Genomic DNA, 6,510 nt, shown 5'->3' with positions numbered 1-6,510 from the left:
GGGCGCCCTCGCCTTCCTGCGGCGGCGGCGAGCGCGGAGCCGGGGCTGGGCCGGGCCGGGCGCCGCGGCGGCTCTCCCAGGATGTCGCCGCTGTTCAGCTGGGTGGCCAAGGTAGGGCAGCCCCCGCCCGCTTTCCTCTGCCCCTTCCAGGCGAAGGAGGGCGCAGGAGGGAGCCGGCGCTCTCGCCGCGCTCGCAGGCAAGTCCTGCGGGCGGGGAGCCCCGTTGCGTTGTGCGGCTGGGCAGAGCGCGGGGCAGCTCGTGTGAAAGCGAGGAATGAAGGAGGACGCGTGTAACCCGGGGCCGGGGCCGCGGCCGGGGAGGAGCCCGGCAGCTGCAGCCCGCGCTGGAGGCCCTGTCGCCGCGGCGGTGCCGAGAGGGACGCGCAGTTGTGGCCGCGCGGTAGGTGCGGTCTCGGTGCCTGCTGCCGCGTAACGCTCCTGGCGCTCCGGGAAGTGTGCAGCAGCACTCCCGCTGTCTGCTTGGGGCTGTTCTCCTGCTGGGTCGGGGTTTGGTTTCATTTGGTCATATTCAGAAGTTATGAAGAGCTGTAGTTTAACTTTTAATATGGGACTTCTTTGCCTAAATATGACTTAATGTATGTATCAGGCACTGAGTTTTGCATCTCTGTGTCTAGGACTGCAGTAGTATCTTCCACTGTAGCTGTGAAACTGTACATATGCATGCAAAACAGCAGAGATGGTTCAAAAATCTGGAATATGGTTCTGAGATGATGTTACACATTTTTTTTCAAATTAACAGTAATTCTCAATTTAAAATGACACATATAAAACAGAAGAGGACAAGTAGATGGAATGGAGCTATATGATAGGCAAGAATTAGGGCTTCCTTTAGGGAATTGGCTGAAAAAAATAAGAATGTAACTTGAAGTTAAGCAAGCAGGCAGTCTAGTCTGCTAGGTAGACCTGTAACACCTCGTTCGCCCATCTGTTTTGGCAGGTGTAAGTGGCCAGTTGTGTAATCATTGTATGCACCCCTCTCCCAGAACGGGTAACCTACCCTGGGAAGGGGGTAAAGGGGAAACACTCAGTGTGTGACTTTACCTTCATTGAGATCCTCAGGTAGAAAGATTTGCTTTCTGTTCTGTCTTAAAAGGAGTCTGCTTGGTTTTAACTATGCCCTGAAAAACAGAGGTTTATCCTTTCTTCTTCCCACCCGGCTTTTTCCTCCGTTGAAGTGGTTACCTGGTGGGGCACTTGTTTAAAAAGTAGTTCCCTCTCCTGTTATCACCATGGTTCTGCGTATCCGTTTTCCACCTGTGCTGTTCAGCCTGACTTTCTGTGTTATCCTAGGGAATGATAGGGGCTGATTTCCATGCCAACTGCTGCAAACATACCGATCTCATATACAGGTGGCTGTTGTGGAAAACGAGCGATTCTGTTGAGTAACCCATGTCACTGAAGGGCAGCCCGTCTACCCTGCTGGTTGTGAGCTTGTCAGCCAGACAAAGCCGCTAGTCAGAAAGAAGTTAGTCTTGGAAGAGGGACAAGGCAGAACTTGTAGTGTGGAGACTTGGCAACTTCTCTAGAGAAAGTAACAGAAGCTCTTGCAGAAACACACACTTTTAACTTTGTTTTTGGAAGTGTTTTCTGGGGTTTCAAAAATAACTGTTACAATGCTGTTTTATTCTTTTTAATGGCAAAGGTTTATTCTTCTAATGGCAATTAATCAGCAGTGCTAATTTGAGAGAGAAAGCCAAGCAGTTTGTTTAGAAATATAAGATGAGGCTTATTAAAAGAGAAGGGTTTCCTGCCTGCCAAAATCTGATCAGTAAAAATGTAGGAAATACTGCTGTATGCTTTCAACACAAATGTAAGCCGTTCCAGTTTTTATAAGATGGTGGTCCATTCCCAAATAGGGAATGACCGCAGGGCGCGGGAGGAGGAAGCTGCCCCCCTCCATATAGGGCTGTGCCCCGACGTCTGGTACTGAAACATGAGTTACCTCCACCCAGTAACACAAGTGCTCAGTGGCACTGTGCAAGTCCCCAGGCCTCTAAGTGCTTGCAAGTGAAGTAATTTACTCCTGTGCACTGTAAAATTGGACCCTAGTGTTTATATTAACGTTACCTTTGAATATGTCTTCATTACAGGCTTTTATGTGGTATTTTGCCCAGCTTGTCTCCCATCTACATGCAGAATCGATCCTTGGTGATGCGTTTGGTAGTGCTGCTGGTGCCCGTTTCGGGGCCATTCTGGGTGCGAGGAGAAAGCCCTCGCTGAGTCTTCCTTGGGCTGGTGTTGCCAGCGTTGGCGGCATGGATGCTGGCTACACCGCTTGGATGATGACTCGGTGGATAATGAATGTTTTTCTTAAGTACTGACTTATTTTAGTCTATCAAAATTATTTAATTAAAAAAAGAATAGTTGTAGCTGTTTTTCCTGCATGGTTTTATAAAAAAAATCAGACAACTGACTTCAGGGAAAATCCTTGCCTAAACACCTTAACACACAGTTTGTTGAAAGTGGAAACTAACTTTGGACAGTTTTAGGTAGGCACTGCAGCTGCTTTTGTAGCTATAGAAATAATATGTTAATTTTTAAGGTGTATTCAGTTTAGTTCATTGCAATAACTGTTATTCAAAGTAAATAAATCATTTTGGAGCCAAAATGTTTACCAATTTATGGTGTACTTGCATACCATTAATTCATTAATTGGAGATAATAGTCTTTTGATACTTTTAAAATGCATTTTACCTGTATATCCATTGTATTTAATACTGCTTTAGGTAAAAAAGAACTTTACAGTGCTAGTTGTCTACAATTCTGATTTTTTTCCTAGCTTCTATTCAGAAGCAGCTTGACACAAATCACAATTAAAGAATTGATTATTGAAGGAATAAAGTAAGAAACAGTTCTTAGCATAATGAAATGTAGAAATTGAGAATCTGAGTAAATATATCCTCAGATTCTCAGCCACTTAAGCAATTTATCCACAGTGTGTCTTTCTAGTTAGCAAAAAGGAATATCAGATATAATATAAAAACTGTGTTTAGCTTCAATTCATTTTGTCTAAAGGTTATAAACTAACAAGAAACCAGTAAAGAAAATAACTGAGGTAAAATGTAAAGCAAGATTGTATGATTTCAATCAAGGTTTCTTGTACAGTGATTTTGGTGATATCCTGGCCCTGGCTGGCTAGTCCTCCTCTGCCTTCTGCAGTCCCATCCACTTCCAGCCTGCAGGAAGGCAGGATTCCCGCCGGTCCCAGGGAGGGAACCGGGAGCTGCAGGTTTCTTGCTGCAGCCTGAAGAACCTCAGAGAATGGGCCACCAGCCCCCACAGGAGAGAGTACGGCCCTCCTAGGGTAGATTTGCAGTGTAACTGGTCCCAGCTGGGTCGCTAATCTGGGAGCTCAGACCAAGAAGCTGATCGTTTGGATTTCTCCTGTTCTGAAGAGTGGATTTTGGAGTAGATTTGCAGTAGATGCTCTGAAATTGCCAGTGGCAAAGTAAGAAGTATAACTTTTCAGTGATTGCTGAGGCAGAATTGCCTATGAGCTCTGTTCAGTTGGGAAGCTCACAAGGCATTCAAAAAAAAAGAAAAGTTCCTATACCACTCAGTGCAGTAAGGCTCAGTTACTTGGCTTCTGCCTTTAAACATTACTTAAATACTAATTATAGTAAGAGTGGAAATGTCACTTATTTTTTTTCTGGAGTTCTAATATGATTTAGTGCTCTCAGTAGAATTGGTCTGGCTGATGTTTTGCCATTATTTCTATTGTTTCCTGGATAATAAGAGGGCCTAATAGACCTCTGAGGGAGAATGCTTAGGGGCCACAATCTGCTTCTTTGTTTAGGCCAGAAACTACAAATTAAAGTGCTTTGCCTTCTGGAAGAGAATGAGAAGGAACGAGAGACTGAAAATCAGACAGCCCAAGAAATTCCGCCTCCCCCCCCCCCTTTTTTCCCCTTTTAAATAGTGTTTTGAAAGGCCCATCTTGTCTTTTTTCCATGTCTGTTTTAGGATAGACCATACTCATTTATGCGGACGTTTTGTTACAACTGTACAGACTTCCCTCTTTCGCTTGTTCCCCACTGCCTGCAGCAAAGTTGAGCTTCTTTGGGCATCTTTAACCCCTTGGTGAATGACGTGCATTTTAGCCAAATAAATCAGGAAGACCACAGATGCTGTCATTTTAAATTATCTAAAGCCCAATAAACTTGTACTTCTAAGATGATAAATTGTTTGCAGAGGTGAATAAACGGTGGTGGTGTCCTATGGTGTACAGCCTGTGTTTGCGCTAGTGCGTTTCTCCCCGTAATCCTGTTGCTAAATAAATTTAAATACTTGGATACTGTAGCAAGAACCAGAGAATTAGCTGAGAAATAGTGTCAGGGAAGAACAAGGAATAACTGGGGGGAAAAGGCTCCGATACTGCGGTTCCACTTGTGGAAGACATCTCCTCGAAGCCGTTAGCGCTGCGGGTAGGGCTGGAGGGGCAGAAGCCTCGCGTGTCTCCCGGGCAGGCTGCCTGCAGCACAGCAAAGAGAAACCCGGGCGCCTGCAGGACCCCCATTTTGGGACCCGCGTTCCAGCGATGCCCCTCTCGGAGAATACTAGGTTGCTATTCAGTGGTTTTCTCCAGGTTGGCTTTTGTTTGGGGAAAAATGTTGTTGCCGATTGACAGTTTAGGGTTAAGTGTAGATTGCTGAACACGCTGGACGTTTTAARCACATAGTTTTCTGTATGCCAGTCACTCGCCAGCTTCCCCCGCAGGGGTCTCAACGATGACTGAGGAATATGCGCTCAGCATTTGAAATGAAGTCAGTTCTGGGGTGAGACTGCTCTGTTACTCAGCAGTTATGTTCTCTTCGGAGCTGTTTGCTTTTATTCCTAGTCCTTCCATTTCTTTCTATGAACGCAAGGCCTGAATTACACCCTCTCTGCTTCGATGTCCCCGATTACATAGGAGAAGTGCAGAATACAGTCAGTCTCACAGAGCTTTTATGTGGCTGTAGAGAGGTAATATGTCAGTGCCCTTTGCATTTCTGCAGTCCATTAAGAGTGCTTAATAAGTGGTAAGTTGTTTCTATAGTGAAATTCCTGGGCATGTAAATTGCAGTTTACGAAGCCTTTCCTTTTGAATCATTTATGCCTCTCGGAATTAATTTCTTATGAGCACCTGCTTTCAGATTCATGTCGACCTTCAAATTTAATAGTAAGTCAAGTCTGAGTAGGTATCTGAGCTGGCTGTTTTATGCAGGTCCTGCCCTCTACAAGTCAAAACTTCGAGGCTCCAGTTTACTTTCCTTAGCTGAAAAGCTCTCTGGAAATTGGTGTTATTAACTGGCTTCATGTGGTAATCATGTTTTGGGCCAAACCAATAACAAAAATATTAGATCCTGCAGGAGCAGGAAAAATTCCCTGTTCCGTCAGAGATGGTACAGCTAAGCTTGTATTTTATATATACATACATATATATATTGCACTGCAGTTTAACTTTACTTGCTCTACATTTAATGATCTGAAATACTACTTCACATTATAGCCTGGAAGCTTTTCTGTTTCTGTTTTTCTGTCTYTTTTGGACAATGGAACAGTCTTTTATGTGCAACAGAGGTGTCTCTGAGAACACAAAAGCAGCAATTTGGCTCTGGATTCCCTGAATAAAAATGTCTTTAAGGGAAATGTCAGGCAAAGTAGTAGTACCACTTTCTTCACAGGTCAGCTCACAGGGCTGCAAGACGATTCCAATTTTTTATTTCCCATCCTCCTGCAAATACAGAAGCAGCAGCAGCATTTCTGAGAAGCCTCTACCTTAAGGGCATGTTGGCACGTTTTTTCTATGCCAGCCAATAAATACTCATGTTTTTAAAATCAAATGCTTAAAAAAACTTCTTGGAGTTGAAGGAGCTGAGACTGTGTATGTAATATGGACATTACCTAGTGGCTTACCAAGTAAATCTTTGATAGAAACACTATCAGAGTGTTAACTGAATTACAGCCTGACTATAAATATATTCTTTTGAATTAAAAACCTTTACAGCTTAAGTGTTAAAACTGAAATACTAATGGATGGCAATGACTTCTTATTGAGAGAGGAAAAAAAATCGCAACCTCTGTTTTATTGGTATTTTACATAACAGTAAAGATATACAGAATATGCCAAGAGATGTGCCCAAAGAGAAGCTTTTTTACTAATATGAATGGGGGGCCTGGCAACAGAAAGGAAGAGCTGGGAAGACCTGCAGCTGCAACTCGGAGAATAGAAGCTGAGGCAAGGAAAGACATTAAACTCTGTGTATTGGTTTTAGCATCAAGTTATTTGTACTCAATATAGTATATGAATTGGTTTTGGTTGTTCTTAGTTTTTCACAGAATCACAGAATCGCTGAGGTTGGAAGGGACCTCTGGAGATCATCTAGTCCAACACCCCTGCTCAAGCAGGGTCACCTAGAGCACGTTGCACAGGATTGCATCCARGCGCGTTTTGAATATCTCCAGAGAAGGAGACTCCACAACCTCTCGGGGCAACCTGTTCCAGTGCTC

At 44.1% G+C, this 6,510-nt stretch overlaps 1 protein-coding gene across 1 annotated transcript in view; it reads left to right on the top strand.

The window, feature by feature from the left end:
• TBC1D1 (TBC1 domain family member 1) overlaps positions 1 to 6,510 on the top strand; it is a gene marked incomplete at its 3' end in the record, with an annotated part of 106,230 nt that overhangs the window by 32,819 nt on the left and 66,901 nt on the right. The gene's annotated exons all lie outside the window — the stretch shown is intronic.

The sequence above is a fragment of the Apteryx rowi genome, unplaced genomic scaffold (assembly GCF_003343035.1).
Source record: "Apteryx rowi isolate R43461 unplaced genomic scaffold, aptRow1 scaffold_773, whole genome shotgun sequence".
NCBI lineage: Eukaryota > Metazoa > Chordata > Aves > Apterygiformes > Apterygidae > Apteryx > Apteryx rowi.
Note: the sequence above shows the minus strand (reverse complement) of the source record. Positions and strands in the feature narration are given on the sequence as shown.